At 37.6% G+C, this 10,017-nt stretch overlaps 1 pseudogene; it reads right to left on the reverse strand.

The window, feature by feature from the left end:
• Positions 1 to 8,618: 8,618 nt before the first annotated feature.
• Positions 8,619 to 9,717, reverse strand: LOC125345581 (annotated as a pseudogene).
• Between the last annotated feature and the right edge of the window lie 300 nt (positions 9,718 to 10,017).

Raw genomic sequence — 10,017 nt, forward strand, 5'->3', positions numbered from 1 at the left:
CAAGGCCAATACCAAAATTGAGTTGTCCATTTCCATCTTGAACTTTTGCCTTCAAGCAGGTCATTTTTACTAAACTGTCTAATGTAGAAAAGTTTACTGTCCTGATACACTTCTCTGAGAACATAGAGTAATTGATGAAATTCTTCTTAATTCTATGTTTTCCTCTTCTCAAAATATATTAGACCCAAATTCAATGGAGAGAGTTTTATCACCATGGACAAGACAGGTACATCAGGGCATTGAACACACTCTGTGCATACCTGCAGTGATGGATGTACATTATGTTACAATCACCCATAACCATGCTGTGGCTATCATGAAGACATGAAGGACTTAACAGTACAAGTAATTTTTAAATGAAGAATGTTAAAAAAAAAGCCTTTCTAATGAGATTGATACTGGTCTATTATACCTGTATATTCATTGCATTATACAGGATTTTGTCACTGAATTTGAAAATTCTTGGTGGCATATGTACAGAGGTCTTATTGACATGTGTACATGTATGCATGCAATGGGCCACAGCCTCACATGGCTGTGATTAATACCATAAATATTTTTATAGTTTCTTGTGGAATATACATACAGATTTCCATAATGGATGAAATTAAATTCCCATGATTCGTGTGTAAGTGTGCTCGTTCTCTTCATTCTTGGCAGCATTTGTTACTAGATAGTAAGCTAGACATTGTCACTGGAGTGACATAAAATTCAGTGTCATTTGGCTTTGCATTTTCCTTATCCCAAAGATGTTTAGTATATTTTTGTATACTTTTGTGAGCCATCTATACTTTTGGTTTTGAGAAATCTTTAAATTTATTTTCCCATTATTCAGTTGTCCAGTTTATTCCTTAGGAGTTTAGGTTTCTGTGCTTTCACCATATTCTGGTTATTAATCCCTTATCATATGTTTAATATGCAAAATCTCTAGGCCATATATTGTCTGTTGGCTCTTTACTTCATGTGCCAAAGGTTTTAATTTGATATAATCCCCTTTGCCAATTCTTGCTTTTATTTGCTGCCTGTACAAAAATTTTGTTGTTGTTGTTCTTTGTGCTGTAGTCCTTTATCTTAAGCTTTAGCTCTTTAATATTTTGGGGCTTGAAAAACAAGGTAAAAGAAAACCCCAAGGTCATTTGCACCTTAAGTCTTCCTGGACATAGTATTTAGGAGAAGATGGGTGCAAGTATGATCACAGAGAATGAAACTCTGTGAGTGGAGCCATTCAATGAGCACATTCCTTGGGAACCTGTGTCCTCATGTGGGACCTTTGCAGCCAGAAGGATTGTAGCCTACTCATAAACAAGAAGCCATTGCTTCCAGGACTTCAGTGGATGAATAGACCAAGAAAATGTAGCATATGTATGCAATGGAATTCTACACTTCCATCACAAAGAAAGATATTGTACCATTTGGGAGGAAATGGGAGGACTTGGAAAAATAGATATTAAGCAAAGTAAGCCAGACCCAAATCAAGATCTACTCTTATGCACATTCGTGCCATTTGATCTGCACTAGAGAGCATCACTAATAAATGACTGTACAAGATAAGAGAGAAAAAAAGGATGGAAAAGAAAAATGGCTTTGTGGAATTTCAAGAAATTCTACAAGTCTATTTGAGTCCTCTTGCCTCAGAACATGTCATTGCGAGTATCATTTGTAATATTTTTCAAGTGCTGGTGTGATAATTGTAGCCTGAGGTTGCTATCCACCATCAAGAGCCAATATGGACCGGATAGGAATTAATCTTTTTCCTGCTATATGTCACATCTACGTTTGCTTATATTTCTTTCTATCGTGCTTGTCTTGGGAACTTGGGGCTTGGGAAATGTCCCTGAGCTTTTGTTTTTGTAGAATTTCCTCTTTATTTTATTGATTATTGCTACTGGATTTTTATTTATTTTTACCAGTTCTGGGTCTTGAACTCAGAGCCTGGACACTGTCCCTGAGCTTCTTTTGCTCAAGACTAGCACTCTACCACTTGAGCCACAGAGCCACTTCTGGCTTTTTCTGTGTATGTGGTACTGAGGAATCAAACCTAGGGCTTCATGCATGCTAGGTAAGCACTCTACTGCTAAGCCACATTCCCAGCCCATGCTGCTGTGTTTTGATTCATTTTTTTTTTCTTCAACCTGATTATTTCATTCTTTCTACTAATTTGGGGTTTGTTTTTCTGGTTCTTTTAGATATAGTGTAGGTTTTCTAGTTCAGTATCTTTCCTATTGAGTTAAGAAAAGGTTGTTACAGTATCCTTTTAAGCCTTCCTTTACTATATCCATGGATTCTGATAATATTTTCATTTTCATTTGTTCCAAGGTTCAGTTCATATCTTGAAATTTGGCATGAAAAGCAATTCACTTTATCATTCACTAATTATTTAACTAAATTGATTTTTTTACTGTAATTATAATGTAACTATTGAATTACGGTTGAGAAATTATTCATACCTATGCTATATACATAATTTCTGCCTCAATATCTATCCTTATTACATGTGATCTGCATGTGTGCTCTATCTACTTTCAACAGTTAAAAATTGTGGCTTTTTTTTTCCTATCCCATTCCATTATCCCTACTGAAAACATTCTGTATGTTATCGAGAGAAGTTTTACTTATTAGTTGGTTGACATGTTATGTTAGTGTGTGTGAAAATCACTTGGTCAGCATGGAAACTATGTTTGATGCTTCCCTGTTGATTTTGTCTGAATGATTTCTCCATAAGTACTTCAGCTAGTATTCTACTGAGGACTACCTCAAAGTCTTCTAATAAAGTTCAGTGCTTGGACAGTGTGTAAATATATATTCTGCGTTACTATTTCCTCTTATAGATTTGATACCTTCTATCATTGCATAACAAGTTTTGCACTTTTCTTCTCCTTAGAAAACATAACTAACATGATAAGCTTCCATTGTGAAATTTCACACGTACTAATACTTTTCTTGACCCATTTTATCCTTCATTTGGATTGCCATCTTGCCTCCATGCTTTTTTGAATAATGAGGTGTTGATTTCATATGAATTTCTTCAGAATGTGTGTGTACACACACATATGCACATGCGTGCCTGCACAAACTCACACACACACACACACACACACACCCTCACACTCACAGACATGGCAGGAAGAAACAAAGGTACTTTCATCCTCTATCATCCCCTATGTTCCCTTCTTTCCAGTTTCTTAATCTAAATATGTTCAAAAGATAGTAGTAATCACTACATTTTATGATGTTGGTCTTGGAACTTGAATTTCAATGTAAAGCTTACATACAATTCTCTCCTCATCACCCATGTTTTAGGTGCCTCTCTCCATAAAAAGGTACTCAAGGCTCGATGCATCCCTTTATTTTGTTATATAAATAAAAATAAAATTCCAATTTTTGCCAGATCTGGGACTTGAACTCAGGGCCTGCACACTGTCCCTGTGCTTCTTTTGTTCACGAATGGCACTCTACCACATGTGCCACTTCTGGCTTTTCCTGTGTATGTGGTATTGAGGAATCAAACCCAGGGCTTCATGCATCTTAGGCATGCCCTCTACCCCTAAGCCACATTCCCAGGAATAAGACATTATGTTGGAGATGAACTGCACAACTTGGGAAGGAAGGCTAAGGGGGAGGGAAAGTGGAAGAGAAATGAGAGAAGGGGTAACAAATTTGACAGGAAATTTACTCATGACCTTACATATTTAACTGTAACTACTTTGTACATTACCTTTAAAATAAAATAAAATTTAAAAATAAAATAAAATAAAAATAAGATTCCCTCATCTGATATTTGAGCTCTTGTTCTGGTTGATATTGCAGGAAGAGCTGTTCAATATATTGGGTATGTGAGCAGAGCTTCCTATCGAATCTTGCTTTAATTACAGTATGCTTCTGAAATATGCTCTTCAATTGAAGAATTTTTGGTTAGCCTGACCTGCCACATAACCACATGACATAAACTCTGACTTAAAACACAAACGTTTTTTCACACAGGTGGAGCTCGTTACTCCAAGATAAAGACAACAGAATGTTTGGTTTCTCTGGTAATTATATAGGAGTCTAGACATTACACACTGAGGCCAAAGGCATATTTGCATAAGAATGTTTAACAATGGAATAATAGCTATGTGTAGATGATCATATAAAATAATACTCTATGCAATGAACTCCAAGAAAAGGAGACAAGAGACATTTTTAGTTGTTATTGTTGCTGTTTTCATTTTCTTTTCCTTTATTCTTGTTTGGTTGTATGGGGGTGAGATTGAGTTTACAAAAAAATTCAAAGAAGGTTGATGAAGTACAACAATGCTACTTACTAAATACTATGTGGAAAATGAACTGTTATATCTTGTGGGTGGGGACAGGAGGGAAAAATAATGAGAGAATCACAGAAGAGAAGACATGGTTAAAAAGAATTGTACTCATTATTCATTACCTGAAGCAGGTGACTGTAATCCCTCTCGGTATCAAAACCACGATAAAATTAAAAAATCATAAAATAAAAGAAAAATCATTTAGCTGCTGTGCAAATATATATGTATATATATATTTTTTTTATTTAATGTCTCATGAAAGCCTATTCCAGTTGTAATGGACAAGGGGATTTTGCAGTGGTGCCTGAGGTAGCAAGGAATAAAACTCTGGTTATTGGTACAAGTAAGTTTCTGAATCTCACTCATAGCAAATTACCTTCATATCCTTATATAATCTTATATGCAAGCTTAATACAGTACAAACATCTTCTATCCCAATTGAGGGTAATTTTTTTTAACATATTCCTTGGCAGAGAAGCAAAGTTTCAGTCCAGCAAAATAATAAGTTTTGAAATAATTTGACATTTCTGGGCTCATTACACAGGTTTACCTTCAAGATCTACCAGTGTGTTTTGGCCTTGACTGTTGCTATTGAAAAGATCAATAAAACTCCTGATCTCTTATGTAACTTGACTCTGGGATTTAATACCTCTAATGCTGAATTTAGGTTCTCAACAACATTTAAAAATCCCTTCATTACAATTTTTTATTTATTTAATTATTTATTAAATTTTATTGACAAGTTGTTGTGCAAAAGGGGAAGAGTTACATAATGGGGCAGTGTGAACATTTCTTGTGATATCTTACAGTTTAGAAGTTGTTTAATTTTAGATACATAATGTAAGGTCGCTGTCCCAAACCTGTGGAAATACCATTTGACAAGAAGATATTGTTTCACAGAATTGGTCTCTAATGTCCCCCCACCCCCACCTTAACAGTCATATTTCAAGGAGACCATGCCCCTTTGTTCTCTGTGTTCTAGGCTTGTCTCAGTCAACATTATTTGTTCAAGTTCTAAGCATTTCCCTGCGAATACCAATATTTTATCATTTCTAATCACTATGTAGTATTCAATTGTGTATAGGTACCACATTTTTTAGATCCATTCATCTGTAGAGGGGCATCTGGGTTGTTTCCATATTTTGGCTACTGTGACTTGTGCAGCGATAAACATGGATGTGCAGATGTCTTTTTGATATCCTGAGATCTGTTGTTCAGGATAGATGCCTATGAGTGGTATGGATGTGTCATAGGGTAGGTCTATGTTGAGCTTTTGAGGAACCTCCATACTGTTCTCCAAAGTGGTTGTACTAATTTGCACTTCCACCAAAAATGGAGAAGGGTTCCTCTTTCCCTGCATCCCCTCCAGCATTTGTTGTTGCCTGAGTTCAGAGTATAGGCCATTCTAACTGGAGTGTGGTTGTAGCTCAGGGCTGTTTTTATTCACATTTCCTCATTGCCCGGGATGTTGAACATTTGCTCATATGTTTCTTTGCCATTTTTATCTCTTCTCCTGTGAAGTCTCTCTTTAGCTCCTTTGCCCATTTAATAATTAGTTTACTGGGCTTGGAGGGGGTTAGTTTTTTGAGTTCTCTGTAGATGACAGATATTAGGCCTTTTTCTGTTGCTGTGTTGGTGAAGAAGTTTTCCCATACGTTTGGCTGCCTTTCTAGTTTGGTGGCTATGTCTTTAGCTGTGCAGAAACTGTTTTTGTAGTAGTCCCATTTGTTGAGGCTCTCCCCTATATGTTATGCCCCTGGGACTATATTCAGGAAGATCCGTCCTGTGCCTATAAGTTCTGGCATCTTTCCTATTCTGTCCTTCAGTAGTTTCAGAGATTCTGGTCTGATGTTGAGGTCCTTGATCCATTTTGAGTTGATCTTGGTGCATGGTGATAGGCTAGGGTCTACTTTGAGTTTTCTACATGTGGCTGCATAGTTTTCCCAGCACCAGGAGTTGAAGAGGCTATGTTTTTCCCATCGAATGTCTTTAACTCCTTTGTCTAATATCAGCTGATTGTAAGAATGTGGCTTTATTTATGGGTATTCTATTCTTTCAATTGGTCTTCAGGTCTGTTTTTATACTAATACCAGGCTGTTTTTGTTATGATGGCTCTATAATAGAGCTTGAAATCTGGTATTGTGATACCTCCTGCACTGCTTCTTTTGCCTAGAAATGTTTTGGCTATTCTAGGTCTTTTGCTGTTCCATATGCATTTATGGGTTGATTTCTCTATTCTAGTGAAGAACGTAGCTGGGATATTGATGATTATTGCATTGAATTTGTATAACATTTTGGGCAGTATGGCCATTTTCACTATATTGATTCTGCCTACCCATGATCATGGGAGCTCTTTCCATCTCTTTGTGCCCTCTTTGATTTCCCTTTTTAGATTTTTTAGTTCTCATTAAATAGGTCATTCATGTCTTTTGTTAGGTTAATCCCTAGGTAACTTATTCTTTTTATCTATTGTAAATGCTATTATTTCCATAATTTACTTTTCTGCTTGTGCATTGCTGGTGTACACAAAAGCTGCTGATCTTTGTGGGTTGATTTTGTATCCTACTACTTTGCCAGGATGGTTTATTAGGTGTAGGAATTTGGAGACTGATTTTTTTGGTCCTTCAGATATAAGATCATGTCATATGTGAGTAGGGATAGTTTGATTTCTTCTTTGCCCATGTGGATCCCTTTGGTGTCCTCCTCTTGACTTATTGCTATAGCTAGGGATTCCAGAAGTATATTGAATAGAAGCGGGGAGAGTGGGCGTCATTGTCTTGTTCCTGAGTTCAGGGGAAATGGTTTTAGTTTCTCCCTATTTGATATGATATTAGCAGTTGGTCTGATATATGTGGCTTTTATTGTTTTAAAGAATGTTCCCTCTATTCCTGTTCTTTCCAGGGCTTTTAATATGTATGGGTGTTGTATTTTGTCAAGGGCTTTTTTGGGCATTGGCTGAGATGATGATGTGGTTCTTTGTCTTAGCTCTGTTGTGGTGAATTACGTTTATTGATTTGTGGATGTTGAACCATCCATGGGTCTGTGAGATGAAGCCTACTTGATCATGATGTATGATTTTCTGGATCAGTTTCTGGATCCTGTTAGCTAATACTTTGCTGATTTGAGTTTTTATTAGCTCTGTCTCTCTCATTTTTTAGGGAAATGGAATCACACATGTGAAGGTGAGAGACAAGACGGAATGTCAGGGAATTTGAATACTCCTTCATGGCATGCTGCAAAGGAGGAGGCAGAAGAGTTGAGGAGCTAAGACTATGTAGCTCCTACACATTCACAAGTGCCCAGTGCAGGGTTGGAGCTTATTAGGATGCTTGTAATTTTGCTTCCCCCTTGTGGTTAAAAAGTTATCAGAGCTTTTTGAAAGTTCCTCTAATAAATTATACAGTGGCCTTTTAATATCTGGCAGTAAGGCTTTTTTAGAATGTCTGCTCAGGAGCAGAGAGCCCTGATTTGGAATGCCAAATCTCTAGGCTAAAAATAAATCTGGGTTCTAAGAAATTAAGGTGTGTGTGTGTGTGTGTGTGTGTGTGTGTGTGTGTGTGTGTGAAATAGAGAACTCTGAATGTCAACAATATATGGTGAATAGATCCTGGAATTGGAATTGCTGATATATTCTATTCTTTTTCAATGTTTTAAATAAAGGATGAATCTAAACAGATGACTTATCCATCCATATGGTTGGCTTTTCTTTTTTTTTTTTTTTGTATTTTTCATTTAGGCTTGTTTTATTTAAGTTTAATGTTAATTCCATGCTGTGTTTCAGTAAGAACGATACAGATTCTGTATCTGTGGCTCCAGTCAGATATCCAGTAGTACAAATTAGCTTCAAGTTACACATACTGAACAAAAGAGGTTGAGCTAGCAAAGGAGAGGGAGAGAAGGGAGGGGAGGAGGAAGCAAGAAGGGAGGGCAGGAGAGAGGGAAGGAGAAGAAACAAAGAACTGAACACGCATGCAGGCTTCTCCATATCACCTTCAATGCTAACCTGCTTCAGAGAGAGAGAAAAAGTAGGCAAGAATGAGCAGCCACGGATTGGTGAACTGTTACCAGCACTCACTTTTCAGCCAACACCTCAGCAGAGTTTGAAACACTTTTTACACCAAAACCATTGCAACAAACTCCCCCCACAGACAATCTTTAACCACTTCAAGTTAACACCCAATTAAATTTAAACATTGGTATAAAATTTGATTTAAATAATTAGAAAAAGGAAAAATGATTCACATATGGCTCTTTAGTGTGATCAATCTCTTTTTTAAGATGCATCACCTAGGAGTCTAATGGCTTTCAATTGTAATTTCCCTTTCTAATGATCTTGCCACTTCTGGCATGGAGACAATACAGTAATGCTGAAAAAGCCTCTACACAGTCCTGTTAGTGTCTTAAAGAACCTAAAAGCTGGGACCAGTAAAATCCACAGAAATTCACTCTTGCCTTTAAGAACTTTTGAAAACTGTTTAAAAAAAAACAACAGGGCAGGAACCTAAATTCTGAGACCAAATGTGAAAGTCAGATTTTGTGGTTCTCAGTGACAATGGGGACTTTTCAAGGGAAGGGGTGGGGAGGACTGGGGTAGTCAGAGATGGTTTCTCTTGTTGGCTTTTCTGTCCCACTGATTTTCATTTTCCACATCCTGCAGCGCTTCCTTATTCTGCTCTTCACCATCCCCCTGCATGTCTGAAGTCCATAGTGTCAGATTATCACATAACAACTGCATGGTAAGTGTAGTCTTTCTAGCTTTCTTCACTCAGAGTATCCGGATCTGCAATTGCATCATCAAAAGCTGCTTTTGCCAACCTGCAGGCCCTGTCAGGAGAATTAAGAATTTCATAGTAGAATAAGGAAAAGTTGAGAGCAAGACCTAAACGAATTGGATGCGTTGGTGGAAGTTCTCTCATTGCAATATCACTAGCAGCTTTATAAGCCACTAGGCTGTTTTCCTCAGCCTCCTTCCTGTCATTTCCTGTGGCAAATTCAGCAAGATACCTGTGGTAGTCCCCTTTCATTTTATAGTAGAAAACATTGGACTCGCCAGTGTTAGCTGCTGGAATGAGGTGTTTGTCCAGTACATCCAGAATGTCACAACAGATTAATTTTACTTCAGTCTCAACCATTTGCCAATATTCCTGAATCATTTTTAGTTTGTTTTCTCCTCCCTTGTTTTCTTTTTTTCTGTTCGATGCTGCTAATTATTCTCCAGGAGGCTCTTCTAGCTCCAATCACATTTTTATACGCAACAGATAGGAGATTTCTTTCTTCAACTGTCAGCTCCACATCCATTCCTGCTACTTTCTTCATTGACTCCACCATTTCGTTGTATCGCTCAGCCTGCTCAGCCAGCTTCGCCTGGTACACCAGAGCTTCCCGATCATCCATAGCGGCAGCGGCTCCGGCAGGGTCTGCGGGAAGGATGGAAGCGGATAGCGTCTCCCACTCTCTCTGCCTCTCGCTCTGCGTCCAGGTAGCAAAAAAGGCGGCGCCTCGATCCCTGGTTAGCTTTTCAATATTGTTTTTTGGAGAAATTCCAAAATAAAAAATTAGGATGAAATCAGTTGGTTCTTTTTGCTTCATGTTTGTATTTCCTGTTAGTTATTATTGGTTGACTCTGCTTTTTCTTTCCAAACTCTGGAGTAGGGTTGGGATACTAGGGTCTAAGAAGCCTGAATTCTGCCTCTAACACAGAGAAAGAAGCAAAGCT

Source organism: Perognathus longimembris, unplaced genomic scaffold (assembly GCF_023159225.1).
Source record: "Perognathus longimembris pacificus isolate PPM17 unplaced genomic scaffold, ASM2315922v1 HiC_scaffold_5931, whole genome shotgun sequence".
NCBI lineage: Eukaryota > Metazoa > Chordata > Mammalia > Rodentia > Heteromyidae > Perognathus > Perognathus longimembris.